We start from the raw sequence: 18332 nt of genomic DNA, 5'->3' as shown, positions 1-18332 counted from the left end.
GCATTAGGCTCAAATGAACATTGAAGAGTCTCCTCTTGTTCAAATACCAATGAGCTTAGGGACAAGCTCCAAGTTACTCATGAAGGAACCGATAAATTGAGGGAAACAAAAATTAGAATTCTCAACCGTTCTTATGAGAATCTCAAGATGAAATCGGATGAAGAAATCAAAATTATGACAAATATATTTTTTCTGATTGTCAACTATCTCAAGGGATATGGAGAAACCATCATTAATGAAAAGCTTCTGAGGAAGTTGATTTACTCTCTTCCAAAGTCCTAACAGTCGAAGAAGATGATGATCATCGAAGCAAAGAATCAAAGGTATCGCCGTTTGATGAGCTTATTTGTTCCTGGCTCACTTATGAGTTGATGGTAAAAGAGAAAGAGTAATAAGAAAAAAAGAAAGAAGAAAAGAAAGAAAACAAAAAAGTAGGTTGGTGTTTTTTTCAAATCCTCCACACATAAAGAATGCAATTTTGATGAAGAGGATGTTAAAGAAGATGAAGAGATGGTTAAGGTCTTCAAGAGATTCAAACGATTCATATCATCCAAAGACAAAGAGATGAAGCATGAGTCAAAGAAGGAAAAATATCTCATCATATGCTACAATTACCAAAATTGTGATATGTGAAATATGATTGTCCCTAATTGAACACGAAGAGATTAGGTAAGCCAAAGAAGAAGGTTTTGTTGCTACTTGGAGTGATGAGGACATCACCAATGATGAAGATGATGAAGTAGCCAATCTTTGTCTTATGGCTATCCAAGAAGATTCAAACTTCTAACTCAAATGAATTAATTTCCTATTCTTTTGATGAGTTACAAGATGATTATGATGAATTAATTTTGGAATTTGATGCCATTAATTCTAAATGGAAGAAAATAATTTCTAAGTTTAAAATCGAAAATGATTCTCTTTTAAAAGAAAAATTGGATTTTAAAAATCAAAATGAAACTTTGAAAAATGATTAAATTTTTAAAAAATTAAAATTGAACAATTCAAAAAAGAAAATCTTGATTTGAAAAACAAGATAAAAATTTTAAGAAAAAAAAGAGAAATCATTTCTAAGGATTCATCAAAGTCATAAATGGCAAAATGTTCACTCCCAACTCTGACCGGTTGGAAAACGCCACTAAATGAACGAGAACGACTCGAATGACAAAAATAAAATATTTATCAAAGCTTATAGTGGCTTGGATCAACAGGAAAATGATCAGAAATGTTTTGAAAATTCAAAACTCTCCCACGTGAAAATTTTGAGTGATGTCCACGGTGATTGGCGCGATGACTCAGCACATGGAAGGTTGGGTTTTGGTCAGAATGAGGTGGCTTTTTTGATGATCAGGGTGATGCAAATAACGCACAACAGATATGGTCGAAATTGACAAAAACAACGAGGGAGAACTTGGGTTTTCGATGAAGATTCAAGCTGAACTTCACGAAAAACGACAAGGCTTCACAACAAGGCTTCACAACAAGGGGACGATTGGATCTTGGTTACAAGTTGACGACAATCACACTGGTGGTGAGATTGCATGCCACGACTGATCGATGAATAAACGACGATGAAGGTAATGGTAAAGCTTAAGGTCCCGTTTGGTTCACGGTATAACTCTTTACTGGGAGGAATATTTTTTTCCCAGATGAATATACCTACGTTTGGTTAAAGACTCATTACCAAATACCAGTTAAAAAATAATACCAACAGTAACTTTTTTTACTGTTTTCCCGAGAATATCTTTCCCTCGTCTCCCTTAGGTATTTCATTATTCCCGTCCCCCGGTCTAAAATAGCCTTCTCCCTTCGTTTAACATGATTCCGGAATGAAACTCTCGACTTCTTCATCACTGCCACTGAAAGCGGTTCCGTTTAACGCGAGCTTGGATCCATCCGATCCAGTTGGGTTTTTGGACAAAGTCTTCGATTTTCTGGCCAAAGAAAGTGATTTTCTTCGGAAAGATAACGTCGATAAGGAGATTGCGGCTATTGTGAGAGTTGCGAAGGAGAAGAACAAAAAGGCTTAAGAGGTGGATCTGAATGTGGAGATAAAGGAGGAAATTAAAAAAGAGGAGGTCAAGGAGGAAGTGAAGAGGGAGCCAATGAAGGTTGATAAAAAGAAAGAAGAGAGTAGCTCTGGTTTGAAAGGTTCGAATTTCTTAATTTCTTTTAATTTTTCTTATTATTATTCTAAATTTTTGTATGCGAGGCTAACTTGTGGAAATTTGGGTCTCTTTAAAAATATAGTAATATGAGGTCTACATTGCTCATTGTTTGATTCTTTTTTTTGAACTTTAGATGACGAAAAGGATTTAAATGATTAAAATAGTAATTACTTACTAGGCTCTTTAGGGTTTAATTTTTTTTATAGCACAATTTGCTTGTTTGGAATGAAACTAAAAAATAAGACCATGCTCTGCTTCTTTTTACTGTACTAAAACTTGAGCAGAGGCTATTGTTTTTCGGATATGGAAAGGAACCTTATATTAAGCAAGCTCGAGCAAATTTCAAGAGTTGAATAACATAATTAAGCTTTAGTTATGTGTTGTCTATGAATTTGACTCAAGCTCAAATACGCCTCTTTAATGTAGTGCTGGTCCTCTATCCTGTTGTATAGCAATTTTTTTCATGTTGTCTTTCACGGAATTCACTAAAAAAGTAAGTTAATTGGTGTCCCTGGTGTGAGGGCTTTTGAATGTTTATTTTGTTCTGAAAAGAAGACAGGGAAACATTTTGGGTAGGATTCTTTTGTCCTGGCATGTTTTGGACTTTAGTTGAAACGGGGAGGTTTGTTTGCATAAGTTTAATGATAGTCTTGGTGTAAGTTGGATTTGATGCTCCCTGAACTTGCATTCACCTGAAACTTCTAGGTATTTTCTTAGAAACATGGTGGTGAAGGATTTTAGTTAGAAACTATGTTTAGAAATTGAGGGAGGTTAGAATAGATGTTATACTTGGATCAATCATGCACTAATGTTGAATTCTCATAAATTCTTCTAGTATTGGATGTTGTAGACAGTGCTAGATTTCATAAATTGCTTCGTATATGTTGAATTGCATGGTGTTTTCTCCCCCCCCAAATCTTTTTGTTCTGTTAATTGGTTTAGATGTCTATTCTCACAATTGGGGCTAATGGTTGGTGTAGATGGTATGATTTTATTACAAGTGGTTATGCTTTTCAAATCCATAATTTGCTACAAAGATGTGCACCTATTGATTCGATCTATTAGAATGGATTGAAAAAAAAGAAAAAGAAACATCATAGGTTCTTTACTTGACTGAGAAATGAACTTTTGTTTGATTTTATGCTATCAAATTAGTTTGCAATGATAAGGTTTTGGAATCAATGAAGGCATTTGTTGAATGCTTGATGAAACTTTCGACCATTTTTTCGATCCTGAGCGGTTACCTGAGCAACATAGTAACTTAATCATAGTTTTTCACCATCTGTCTCACTCATTGTTGTTTGGATTTTGGACTCAGTTGTGAGTTTGGGATATGTGTATGTTTTTATTTTTTTAAAAAGATTTTTATATATTAAGATCCTTAGAGGGTCATATTCCCTTTGCACATATCTTTTTCCCCGAAATGATATTTTGTGTTTTCACCTTAGTGAAGGTTAGAACCACTTCTTTTCTGTTCTTTGCCTTGCTTAGATTTTGTTCATTATGTATTAGTTAACTTCTTTAATGAATTTGCAATTTGGTTGCTGTGATGATTAGTTCCAATTCATTTTCTTCTTTCTTCAATTCTTATAAATAGTTTTCCCTGTAATTTTGGCCGATCATATTGTTTTGTTTGTCCCTCTTTATCCCTATTTCTATAGTTAGTTTAAAAAGAATTCAATTTCAAACGGTGTTGTAAGTTTGCTCACATTCAATTCATCATACTTTGAGAGTTTTTTTATAGTTTGCTTCTTTTCTTACAAGTACTTTCTATTTCTAATGGTTTCTGAATCAATTCTGATGATTGGAATACTAAACACCTGCAGCTTGACAATGAAGATGCATATTCAATCATATTTTATGGAAGTGGTACCTTGTTTGCTTTGTGGCTAGCATATGCTCTTGTGGGTGCTATTGATTCAATTCCATTGGTGTGTTTTAAATATGAATTCCCGAGTTTCTTTGGACCATGAATAAAACATTCATATTCCTTTTGGCTAACGATTGTAATCGTAAAATTCAGCTGCCTAAATTGCTTGATTCGGACAGTGTTTCAGCTTGATACATGAAAATGGAAAGGGAAGTGGAGTTGATACTTTCTCTAGTAGAACCATGACTAGTTAAAATATCAAAGATAAAAAGGATGGATTCGGACAGTGTTTGGCTGGTGTTCGGACAGTGTTTTCTAGGATCCGTTGCAACTCCTTGGACAAAAATAATGTGTCCCATACATTTAACCGTTTTGTGTTCAAAAAAATATTTTCTCTTTTTGACAAATTATCAGTTAGTTTGTAGTAATTTTAATACTATTTCTAAGTGTTGTAAATGTAAATCCCAATTGTCAGAGTAAATTAATATATCATCAAAGAAAACCAAAACAAACATCCTCAAATATGGTCCAAAAAGCTCATTCATTAGAGATTGAAATGTAGTTGGGCATTCGTAAGACCAATTAGCATGACTTTGAATTCAAAATGGGTGTGGTGAGTTTTAAAAGTAGTTTTTTTTTATATCAACTTCCTTGATTCAAATCTGGTAATAGTCAAAAATATTTAACCCCTAATAATTCATTTAATAAATCCTCGACAACAAGAATGGAAAACTTATTTTAATGGTCATAGCTATTTTGTGTGGAAAACATTACCCAACAGAATCATCGTCATGGTCGATTTAATATCATAGTCAAAGTTAAAAATCCCTAATATTGAATATTTAGTTAAATGTTGAAGTAAAATTTTAATATATTTTTAGATAAATTATGTAAAATTTAATATTAATTAAAATTAAAATAATACATGATATATTTAGATAATAAAATAATATATCATCGATGAATTTTTATTTACATATATTATCAATGAATTTTTATATAAATAATTTTTATTTAAGTATTTAGAATTTCACTTGTTAAAAAATATAGAACAAGGATAATTTGGTAAAATATACATTCCAGTAATCTTTTATTCCTTCAACCAAACATTGTAATCTTACATTCCTGCCAAACCAACCAAACACAGTAATGTAACATTCCCAGTAATCTTATTCCCTGGTAATCTTTTATTTCCACTGGTAATCTTACATTTCGTGAACCAAACGCACCCTAAAGGTATATGGGTATTGTATCTCACGGGGACAACTGATTTTGGGGTGTTCTACATCTGATCCATATCTAATATAAAAGTTATTTTTAATATTTTCAAATATCAACAATGCCATAACCTAAAGAGAAAATAACCTCAGTGATAAAAAATCCCATATAATATACGATTTTAACCAAATTTTTCCGGATTTGCCAAAATGACCAACAAAATCGCAATGCGATCGCTAATTCGCAACGCGATCTCTATTATCGCAAATCAGTTTCCAGATTCGCAACGCGATTATGACTATCGCAATGCGATTTTCCAATTTCGCGTTGCGATTTTCCCAATTCGCAATGCAAATAAGTAAATCGCAATGCGAATTTGGAAAATCGCAATGCGAATTTGGAAAATCGCAACGCGATAATACAAAACTGCAACGCGATACTGACTTTCGCAACTCGATACTTAATTTCGCAACTCAATACTGACTTTCGCAACGAGATAATACATAATCGCAATGCGATTTTCAAAGCGCCATTAGTATCGCAAAGCGTATTTTATTTTCAAATTCCAAACACGAATATTAATATATTGGAACACTGAACCGTCCACAGTATATCCCGTAATCGCAACTCATAACCTAAAACCTAAAATCACAACTCAGTCCCATCTCCATCTCTCACTCTCTCACCCATCTCCGACGAAATCCGTCCCCATCTCCGGCGAAATCCGTCTATCTCCATCTCTCAGAGCCACCCTCACAATCAGAAATGGAAAATCAACCAAATCAACCACCAAAGGTTAGATTTTTTAATTATTTTCTTTTTGAAATTTTTGCATTATTATTAGGTTTTTCATATTGAAATTGATGATAAGTTTACTGGTAATTTCAATAATAGATTAACCATTTCACTTAGATTGCTTATTAAATCAACCGAGAATCGCAACGCGAAATGAAAATCGCAACGAGAACAACGACAAAATCGCAACGCGATTTTATTCTCTCGTTGCGATAGTCAAATTCGCGTTGCGATTTTCATTTTCGTGTTGCGATTTTCATTTTCAGAAACTATTCTTCTTCTGCAAATTGAAACTTGAATGAATTGCATTACTTCAACCAAAAAACAAAGACAAATAAGAAATTCACAGTGTTGCAAATTTAAGTTTGAAGAATAAACTACTACTCTTTATGTTTATTATTGTTTTTGGTATATCTTCACAGTGTAGTTTTTGGTATATCTAACTTAGTATGTTTATTGTTTTTGTAGAACTTTTATTCGGCTCAATTGACCTTAAGAAATAAAGTCAGCCTGGCCAAAACAATTGCGTCGAAGCTTTCACCTGCACAAAGAAAAATGTTTGAGGATACTTGCTTCGGGCCATTGTTGAAAGTACAACATCCCGGTGGAGATGCGATGTTGACACACCTGTTTCTTCAAACCATGACTAGGGATCTACCAGATACTATACAACGTCGTGATGAAGAGATATGGTTTGATTTTCCACCGGCCTATACGTGTTTTGGGCGGGAGGAGTTTTGCTTAATCACCGGTCTACGCTTCGGACACGATGATGTAGGTCGGTACACTAGACACATTACCCGCCCATCATGGTTATCCCGGGTTTTTCCTGAGCTGGAGAGGCCGAATCTACACGTGGAAGACCTGACGATATTATTGAATAAGAAAGATGGTTTTACTCTGATGGATGACGTCGATGTTGTCCGAGTATGCCTTCTAATACTTTTGCATGCCGGCTTTTTAGGCAGAGAGGCCAGACAACCTATTCCGAATAATCTAATCAAATTGGTAGAAGACCTAAATGCGTGGAACCTGTTTCCATGGGGCTCGTATTTATGGAAAGCTACATGGAATAAGTTATCGTCTGCCTTGGATGATCGAAAAAGTTTGCATGGCGATGGTTCCAAATACACTTTGACAGGCTTTATTTGGGCCTTTAAGGTAAGAATTTTTATATAATGTTTCCAAAATTATAAGTAATTATTTAACAATTACTAATGTTTGTTATTATATTGTTTGTAGATTTGGATATTTGAGGCCTTTCCCGCCATGAAGACATATGCAATAAAAACTTCAAATGATATTCCCAGGGCTATTTCCTGGAAGAGGAAACGGACCTTACAATGGGAAGATTTACTACGGTATACGACAATAAATAATGTAAGTTAACATAAATACTACCATATGTTTATAAACAAGTTATTACTAGTACACGTTTAACTTTGTTTGAGCTTTTATATTGTTAGGAGGCCAACACTCCATTACAGAGGCTGACACCCACGGAAGCTGAGCTTGCCACTGATTGGTGGCAAGCTAGTAAGCGTTTTTTTGATGGAATGAATGATGAGCAGCCTCCACTTCGGGAGCCATCACCTCACCCAGAGCTATCACCTCACCCAGAGCCATCACCTGATCGACCCGACTATACACCTCCACAACGACAGCCATCACCTATTCTATCACATCATCGAGCCTCTTCTCCACCATCACCGCAAGATAGGCGACCGGCAAAGATGCCACGACATTTATCTCCCTGTTCTCCACCTCTACCTCCACGGGATGAGTTAGGAGAGTTACGTGATGAGGTCAATGCCTTGCGTGAGGAGGTCGGTACTTTACGCAAAGACGATGGTGCATGGCGTGTTGAGGTGTCTACTTTACGTGGTGAGGTAGCCGCTCTACGTGAGATGGTAGCATCGTTGCAGAATGAGGTTCATACTCTACGCAACGAGGTAAGTTTAAGATTTTTCATATTTACCTTGATGATAAATTTACTCGTAATTTCACTTAGATTAACCATTTCACTTAGATTGATTAATAAATTCATTTGGTTGCTGCCAATATTGCTAAACTATTTTTGTTAGTATTTGTTTTTGATTTTGTTTTTGTCTTTTGGTTGAAGTAATGCAATCCATTCAAGTTTCAATTTGCAGAAGAAGAATAGTTTACTTTCGCAACACGAAAATGACTATCGCAACGTGAAAATGGCTATCGCAATGCGAAATGAAAATCGCAACGACAAAATCGCAATGCGAAATGAAAACCGTAACGACAAAATCGCAACGCGAAATGAAAATCGCAATGCGATTTGTGTTTCGCGTTGCGATTTTATCGTTGCGATTTTCATTTCGCATTGCGATAGCCATTTCCGCGTTGCGATAGTCATTTTCGCGTTGCGAAAGTAAGTTTCGTGTTGCGAAAGTAAACTATTCTTCTTCTTGAATGTTTATATATGTTGTCCTTTTAAATGTTTATATAAGTGCTTACTTCTGGAATGTTATCTGATGCATTTTGTGAACTATGATAGAATAATGACTTGGGTGAATACAATGCAAGTTTGAAACATATTTGTCTTTGTTTAATATCATGTCTCTTTATTTACTGATTTATGTATTAATTTTTTTTAGCGGCCCGATAAGGTGGATGCTTTACGTCGGGTTTTCCTTGCACGACGGAGTTCACGCATCAGACGGCGTGCACGTGCTATTACGTCTCCGTTCACCCCAATGGTGCGAAGACTCCGCAAGAAGAAGCCCGACTCAACTGTCATTCCTTAAGAGTCCCCTCCAATCGTTCAAGAGGCCCCTATCATCCCTCAAGAGTCCCCCCCACCGTTCAAGAGGCCACTGTCATCGTTGAAGAGGTCCCTCCCACCATTCCAGAGCTCCATTCACATGGGGTAATATATCGAATTATTGAGAAACCCCCACCATTGCCGGACATGATGGATGAGAGTTGGCTCTCGTATGATTTACCGGCTAGTACCCTTCCAGTATCTGAAGTGGAGAGGAGACAACTACCAGAAACAATTCTGGATAATACCCTTTGGGCTAAGACCGCAGTTGATTTTTATCTACATGAGCGGAGCCAAGGGTGTTACACTGACATAAGCAAACTCAACGATGAGATGTATTTGTTGCTTAATCGGTCTTGGTGGGGTGTGTTATTAGGGGTTGAAGACAGTGGCTATTTCGATGGGGAGGTAAGTCTTATATTTGACTTATATATGATTTTGATTAATTTTTTTAAAAATTAATGTAATTCACTAATATATGTCTTTTTTTTGTAAAACAACATATCGATGCGTGGGTGTCACGTCTTCTAATAATAAGGAAGCTTAGGAAAATTAAAAAAAAATCACGATATACAATAATGCCGGCGGCTTTTCACGCAGTTCACTTGAAGAATCAACGAGATGAATCATTTTCGTTGGGCAATGGACAAGCTAAACTTTATCCTGCATGGTGGGAGGTCGATAAGGTTAGTGTTTATTTTTTAAATTTTTTAAAGGTGTTCATAAATAAGTGCGCAAATAAATGAATTATTACTTATGATTGCAGGTGTTTATCCCTATTTTGGAACGTCGTCATTGGCTTCTCGTCCAACTTCAGCTCCCATCCCTAAAGATAATAGTATATGACAGCATGATAAATTACATATCACTGTCTGATTTGAGAGATATTATCAAGGGATGGAGCTCTCATTTGGCTAAATTCTTGGATGGGATTAATTATTGGACTCATTCTGGACACAAGAAGCCAAAGAAGTTCAATGTCACTGTTGTCAGAGACGAGACCGTGCCACAACAATCGCCGGGAGCCAGAGGGGATTGTGGTCCTCTCGTATGCATGTGCTTGGCGCGTTTGACGACGGGAAGCACAGAGTTTCTACCTCCCACCAATAGAGATAGAGCTGCAGTAGGCTTGTGGTTTCGGCATTATATGGCTAGAGCGATATATTCTAGACGCTGCCTACCTGCATCCACGTTATGAAAGTATCCATTGTTAATTGGTAAGTCAAATGCAAGTTTTGTTAACATATATACTCCTTTTGGTTTGAAAATGTTTGGTTAAGTACCTATAATTCAATAATTTGCTGTTTGTAGGTTTTAGATGTGTAGGAAGTCTTGTTTGAGCAAATTTTTGGTTTTTGTAGGTTAATCCTTAAGTGAGCTGCGTGAAATCGATGTACGGGTGCAAAAGTTGATTCATTGATTCAATAATTGATGAGGAAATAAGAATTATTATTATTTTTTTATTGTTTAATTGATTTGTAAAAAATGATTTGTAAATGTTGATTTGTTTAATTGGTGTGTACATAATTCTTATTTGTGCTTGTTTAATTGATTGAAATGTAATAGTTGATTTGTTGATTTTCAATCTGCATTATGTTGAAGGCAAAACAGACTATCGCAACACGAAACTGACTATCGCAACGAGAAAATCGCAATGCGAAATGAAAATCGCAACGAGAAAATCGCAATGCGATTTTCATTTCGCATTGTGATTTTCTAGTTGCGATAGCCATTTTCGCGTTGCGATTTTTCATTTCGAATTGCGATAGCCATTTTTCGCGTTGCGATAGCCATTTTCGCGTTGCGATTTCCCCGTTGCGATAGTCAAATGAATGTCTAATAAGTGATAACAACTGAACAGATCATAGCAATGTTCAAACTAAAGTTACTAATACATGCCTAACTGAAAATGTTAAAAGTGCACACATAAAATACACATAATACAACGTTTGCATTTAAAAATCACCTAAGTTAATAGTCCCAAAAGGTGAAGCCGGTTGTGATTGAGATTTTGAAGATGATTGTGATTTTCAGAATCTCGTTGCGAAAGTCAGAATCTCGTTGCGAAAGTCAGAATCTCGTTGCGATTTTGTATTATCTCATTGCGATAGTCAGTATCGCATTGCGATTTACTTATTCGCATTGCGAATTAGGAAAATCGCAACGCGATACTTACTTTCGCAACGCGATAATACAAAATCGCAATGCGATTTTCAAAGTTCGTAATAGGTTTTATTTTCGCAACACAAATTTTTTGTGTATATATCTACGCAGAAGCAACAGCTCATAACCTAAATCCCTAAATCGCAACTCATTCCATCTCCATCTATCACTCTCTCCGGCGACATCCGTTCCTATATCCTTCCCCATCCGGCAACAGGTCTTAGTTTCGCAGCTCGTTTGTTTAGTAAATTAATTTACAACCATGAAATCATCTAATGTTGATCATGTTTGGATAGATTTGTGTTTTGGAGGGTCATGGGAGAATGTTCATGGTGTTTTACAATATATGTCTTTACCCATGAATCTTCAACTAAAACTGTCATTAAAAAAGTTAACTTATGAAACTCTAATGTTATGTGTTTCAAAGAAATTGAATTTAGAGCCCCTAAGTGGATTTAGGTTATCTTATCAGAGAAATGGTAAAGTTTATTTGTTAACCGACAATGAAGATGTTGAACGATTCATTGCTTACATTAGTGTTTCAAGTGATGATGTTACATTATATGTTGTTGAACCTAGAAGTAGTATTGTTGGGTCAGTAGCGGGTAGTAATCAACTAAGTTTTTCTCAAAACCCACAACCTTTCTCTAATCCAAATCCCAATCAACTTTCAGCACCAAATTCCGGTTTTCGTATTGACCAATTAGACGATGATGAGCCAACAGAAAAAATTGTGAGTACTAGTCAGTATTCGAAATTTGATCTTGGTCAATACCCGGACTTTGATATTGGTCAATACTCAAATTTTGATGATGTTTCATAAGAAGAAACAGACCCTGCGTGTAATGATTTTGATATTGGTCAATACCCGAATTTTGATGATGAAATAACCGTTGCCGAGGAAGATGTTGTTGATGATAATGAGGAGGAAGTTACGACTGTGAATGAACATGTTGAACATCCATTCTGTAATTCATATAATCCTGAAGAAGAAAAAGAAGAAGAAAAAGTCCCCGAAGAAAAGAAAATGCCACGGGAGTATAACTGGAATATGTCAGAATTACTTTAGATACCGGAAGAAGAGTTGGTAAAGAAAGCAGTTGATTGTTACACAAAAGTTATTCGTATCAAGAAAGATGATTGTTTTGATACAAAGGAAGACTTGAAGATAGCTTTGTATACGAAATGTGTGGAAGATGGCTATCAACTAAAAGTTAACAAATCAAGCAAAGATCGTTTCGAAACAAGGTGTATGATTGACAAAAACTGTACGTGGCGTATGATTGCAAAGAGGATAAAAGATTGTGAAATGTTTCAAGTTAGGACTTTTATTGATAAACATACATGTTCAAGAACCCAAGTTTTTCCTCACAATAGACAGGCAAACAAAATGTGTTGGGTGGTTTTCTGGCTGAGTTAATGTTTTTGAATGGCAGGGTATATCGGGGACATGAAATTATGACTGACATGAATGCTCGGTTCAAGATTAGTATATCATATTCTCAAGCTTGGAGAGCCAAATGTTATGCCTTGGAATTGTTGAGGGGGTCGCCAGAAGCATCGTTTACCCAACTGCCGGCTTATTGTCACAATTTAAAGCTGAAAAATCCTGGGTCGGTAACTCATATCAAAAAAGATAGAGATAGACGCTTTGAGTTGCTGTTTATCGCCATTGGTGCTGCGGTTAGTAAATCAATATAATTCTGTTGACTCATTTTTGTTAGTTACATGCATTTCACATTTAAATGATTATATTTCTTGTGTATTTTATTTTGTAGATTCGTTCGTTTATTACTTGCATGCGCCCAGTTATTATAGTTGACGGAGCACATTTGAAAGGTCGATACCTTGGAGTAAACTTATTAGCAGTAGCCATGGATGCTAACAATGGGATATTGCCAATAGCTTACGGGGTTGGCAAATCTGAAACCTCTGATTCATGGACATGGTTTATGGGGCATCTTAGGGATTGTATAGGTCCTATTAGCAATCTGACAATCATATCCGATAGGGCAAACTCAATTGACAACGCAGTTAGAAGGTGTTTCCCAGATGCTTTTCATGGACTTTGTGGTGCTCATTTGTATAGAAATCTAAAATCAAGGTCTGCTGGTATAAAAAAGCAAAAATGGACATACTGGAAGGCTGTAAAAGCTTATCGGGAAGTGGATTTCAATAAGCATATAAACTGTTTAAGACGTGTTTTGCCTCAGTGTGCTCAAACACTAGAAGATGTCGGGTTTGAAAGATGGTCAAGAGTACATCAACTTGGAGCAAGATATGGTTTCATGACGTCTAATAGTGCATAATCAATCAACGCTCTAAGTCGTCATTCCCGGAAATTACCCATTACTATGTTAATGGAGTTTTTTCGAGCCTCTATTTAAGAGTGGTACTACAAGAAAAGAAACCATGCAGGTATTATTTCTTTGAATTTGTAACTTATCATATATTTTACTAAGTATTATTTATTTAAATTTACAGGAACATTGGAACATCGTGTTACACCATGGACTGAAAAAAAGATAACGAAAAGTGTTGTGAAGTCAACGTCATGGAGAGTTGAACCATGTTCAAACACTTTGTTTGAAGTACTGGATAATAACTTAAATGGACTTGTCGATCTAAATGCAAGGACGTGTAGTTGTATGAAATGGCAAACATCTGGTTATCCGTGTGGCCATGTTATAAAAGTTGCTCTTCATCTAAACCAAGATGATTCAAGCACATACGCTATGGATTGCTACACTACAGAAGTATATCGACAGACTTATGCCGAGATTGTCTACCCTATTCCACATCCTTCTGAGTGGGACATACCAGATGACTTACAAATAGTTTTGCCACCAGCCATGGACAGAAGGCTACCTGGCCGACCAAAAAGTCACGATCGTATACCGTCTAAGGGTGAAGAGAAGAAGAGAACGACATGTAGTCGGTGCAAGGAAAGTGGTCATACAAGGTTGACATGTGGATCACCAGTGCCATCACAATCATCTTTTCCTCTACCAAAGTATGGATCATCATCAAAATCCAAAGCTCATATGGTGTCAAGAAAAAGGCAATCAAAATCGCAATCATCTTTAAAATCCCAATCACAACTGGCTTCACCTTTTGGGACTGTTAACTTAGGTGATTTTTAAATGCAAACGTTGTATTATGTAGATTTTATGTGTGAACTTTTAACATTTTCAGTTAGGCATGTATTAGTAACTTGAGTTTGAAAATTGCTATGATCTGTTCAGTTGTTATCACTTAATAGGCAATCATCTTAATGTCTATCGCAATGCGGAAATTACTATCGCAATGCGAAATGAAAATCGCAACGAGAGAATCGCAATGCGAAATGAAAATCGCAACGCGAATTTCGCAATGCGAAATGAAAATCGCAACGAGGGAATCGCAATGCGAAATGAAAATCGCAACGCGAATTTAGTTTCGCGTTGCGATTTTGTCGTTGCGATTTTCATTTCGCGTTACGATTTTCTCGTTGCGATTTTCATTTCACGTTGCGATTCTCTCGTTGCGATTTTCATTTCGCATTGCGATAGTACTTTTTGCCTTCAACATAATACAGATTGAAATCAACAAAATCAACCATTACATTTCAATCAATTAAACAAGCACAAATAAGAATTATGTTAACATCAATTAAACAAATCACCTTTTACAAATCACCTTTTACAAATCAATTAAACAATCAAAAAATAAGCAATAATTCTTATTTCCTCATTTACTATTGAATCAACTTTTGCAGCCATACATCATTTTCACGCAGCTTACTTCTGAGATTAACCTGCATAAACCAAACATTTTCTCAAACAACACTTTCTACACATCTAAAACCTACAAACAACAAATTATTGAATTCTAGGTACTTAACCAAACATTTTCAAACCACAAGCCTATAAACATACCAATTGTTTATGGACATTTTTATAACGCGGATGCAGGTAGGCAGCGTCTCGTATATATCGATCTAGCCATATAATGCCGAAACCACAAGCCTATTGCAGCTCTATATCTATCGGTGGGAGGTAGATACTGTATACTTCCTGTGATCAAACGGTCCAACGCCAAGCATACGAGAGGACCACAATCCCCTCTGGGTCCTTTCGTTTGTTGTGGTGCGGTCTCGTCTCTGCTAACTGTAATATTGAGCTTCTTTGGCTTCTTGTTTCCAGAACGAGTCCAATAATTTATCGCATCCAAGAATTTAGCCAAATAAGAGCTCCATCCCTTAATAATATCTCTTAAATCAGCCAATGATATGTAATTTATCATGTTGTCATATACTATTGCCTTAAGGGATGGGATCTGAAGCTCGACGAGAAGCCAATGTTTACGTTCCAAAACAGGGATAAACACCTGCAATCATAAGTAATAATTCACTCATTTGCGTACTTATTTATGAATACCTTTAAACTCAATCTAAAATAAACACTAACCTTATCGACCTCCCACCATGCATGATAAAGTTTAGCTTGTCCATTGCCCAACGCAAATGATTCATCTCATTGATTCTTCAAGTGAACGGCGTTAAAAGACGTCGGCATAATTGTATATCGCGTATTTCTTTTATTTTCCTTAAGTTTCCTAATTATTAGAAGACGTGACACCCACGCATCGATATGCTGTTTTACAAAAAAAGACATATATTAGTAACTTACATAAATTTAAAAAAAATAATCAAATTAAAATATAAGAAAAATATAAGACTTACCCCTCCATCGAAATAGCCATTGTCTTCGACCCCTAATAATACGCCCCACCAAGACCAATCAAGCAACAAATAGATATCATCGTTGAGCTTGCATATGTCAGTGAAACACCCCTGGCTCCGCTCATGTAGATAAAAATCAACTGCGGTCTTAGCCCAAAGGGTGTTATCCAGAATTGTGTCCGGTAGTTGTTTCCTCTCCACTTCAGATACCGGTATGGTACTGGCCGGTAACTCATACGAGAGCCAACTTGAATCCATCATGTCCGGCATGTCAGAGGGTTTCTCAAGAATCCTACATATGACGCCATGTGAATCGGGCTCTTGAATGGTGGGAGGGACTTCTTCAACGATGACAGTGGCCTCTTGAACGGTGGGAGGGGACTCTCGAGGAATGATAGGGGCCTCTTCAACGATAGGAGTGGACTCTTGAGGGATGGCAGGCGAGTCGGGCTTCTTCTTGCGGTGTCTTCGTACTATTGGGGTATACGGAGACTTAATAGCACGTGCACGTCGTCTGATGCGTGAACTCTGTCGTGCAAGAAAAACCCAACGTAAAGCATCCACCTTATCGGTCCGCTAAATAATTAAATACAAATATCAGTAAATAAACAGACATGATATTTAAATAGTGAAAACAAAGACAAATATATTTCAAACTTTCAACCAAAAGACAAAACAAAGACAAATACTAACTTCATAGTGTTAAAGAATACACAGTTTAGCAAAATTGGCAGCAACCGAATAAATTTACTTCAACCAAAAGACAAAACAAAAAGACATATACTAACTTCACAGTGTTAATAAACAGTTTAGCAGTATTGGCAGCAACCGAATAAATTTACTAAGCAATCTAAGTGAAATGGTTAATTTAAGTGAAATTACGAGTAAATTTATCATCAAGTTAAATATGGAAAATCTTAAACTTACCTCGTTGCGTAGAGTATGAACCTCATTCTACAACGATACTACCATCTCACGTAGAGCGACAACCTCACCACGTAAAGTAGACACCTCCACACGCCATGCACCATCATTATCGCGTAGAGTACCGATCTCCTCACGCAAGGCATTGACCTCATCACGTAACTCCCTTGACTCATCCCGTGGAGGTGGAGAATAGGGAGATAGAAGTCGTGGCATCTTTTTCGGTCGCCTATCATGAGGTGATGGTGGAGAAGAGGCTCGATGATGTGACGGGATAGGTGATGGCTTTCGTTGTAGAGGTGTATAGTTGGGTCGATCAGGTGATGGCTCTGGGTGAGGTGATGGCTCTCGAAGTGGAGGAAGTGGAGGCTACTCATCATTCGTGCCATCAAGAAAACACTGACTAGCTTGCTACCAATCATTGGCAAGCTCAGCCTCCGTGGGTGTCAGTCTCATTAATGGAATGTTGGCCTCCTAAAAATATAAAAACTCAAACAAAGTTAAACGTCTACTATTAATAACTTGTTTATATATGATAGTATTTGTGTTAACTTACATTATTTATTGTCGCATATGGTATTAAGTCTTCCCAATCCAACAAACGTTTCCTCTTCCAGGAAATAGCCCTGGGAATATCATTTGAAGTTTTTATTGCAAATGTCTTCATGGCGGGAAAGGCCTCGAATATCCAAATCTACAAACAATATAATGACAAACATTAGTAATTGTTAAATAATTAATAATAATTTTGAAAACATTATATAGAAATTCTTACCTTAAAGGCCCAAACAAAGCCTGACAAAGTGTATTTCGACCCATCGCCCCGCAAACTTTTGCGGTCATCAAAGGCAGATGATAACTTAGTCCAAGTAGCTTTCCATATATACGAACCCCACAGAAACAGATTCCATGCATTTAGGTCCTCTACCAATAATATTAGCTCCTGAGGAATAGGTTGTCTGGCCTTTCTGCCTAAAAATCCGGCATATAAAAGTAGTAGAAGGCATACTCGGACAACATCGACGTCATTCATCCGAGTAAAACCATCTTTCTTATTAAACAATTTCTTCATGTCGTCGACGTGTAAGTTCGGCTTCTCTATTGACTCATTAGGAAAAACCCTGGATAACCATGATGGGCGGGTGATATGACGAGTGTACCTGCCTACATCATCGTGTCCAAATCGTAGACCAGTGATTAAGCAGAACTCCTTCCGCCCAAAACAAGTATACGCCGGTGGAAAATGAAACCATATCTCTTCCTCACCACGTTGTATACTGTCGGGTAGATCGCTAGTCATGGTCTGAAGCCACAAATGGGTCAAATTAGCATCTCCACCCGGATGCTGTACTCTCAGCCATGGCCCGAAGCAGGTTTCCTCAAACAATTTTCTTTGTGCAGGTGAAAGCTTCGAAGCAATTGTAGTGGCTAGGCTAACTTTATTCCTTAATGTCAATGAAGCCGAAAAAAATTTCTACAAAAACAATAAACATACCAAGTTAGATATACCAAAAACTACACTGTCAAGATATACCAAAAACAATAAACATAAATAGTAGTTTATTCTTGAAACTAAAATTTGCAGCACTGTTTTGTCTTTTGGTTGAAATGAAAATCGCAACGAGATAATGAGAATCGCAACGCGGAAATGACTATCGCAACGAGAGAATCGCAACACGA

The 18332-nt window shown here is 36.6% G+C and overlaps 1 long non-coding RNA gene and 1 other non-coding gene across 2 annotated transcripts; both read left to right on the top strand.

The window, feature by feature from the left end:
• The first annotated feature begins 2561 nt into the window (after positions 1-2561).
• Positions 2562-13248, top strand: LOC120136808. Its single transcript, XR_005517378.1, has 3 exons — positions 2562-2760; positions 12550-12552; positions 13235-13248. It is a non-coding gene; the product is annotated as an uncharacterized LOC120136808 (long non-coding RNA).
• Positions 3322-3417, top strand: LOC120136950. Its single transcript, XR_005517391.1, has one exon. It is a non-coding gene; the product is annotated as a small nucleolar RNA snoR128 (small nucleolar RNA).
• Positions 13249-18332: the final 5084 nt, after the last annotated feature.

The sequence above is a fragment of the Hibiscus syriacus genome, unplaced genomic scaffold (genome assembly GCF_006381635.1).
Source record: "Hibiscus syriacus cultivar Baekdansim isolate YM2019G1 unplaced genomic scaffold, ASM638163v2 tig00110637_pilon, whole genome shotgun sequence".
In the NCBI taxonomy this organism is placed as follows: Eukaryota; Viridiplantae; Streptophyta; class Magnoliopsida; order Malvales; family Malvaceae; genus Hibiscus; species Hibiscus syriacus.
This window is presented reverse-complemented; position numbering and strand designations above follow the sequence as displayed.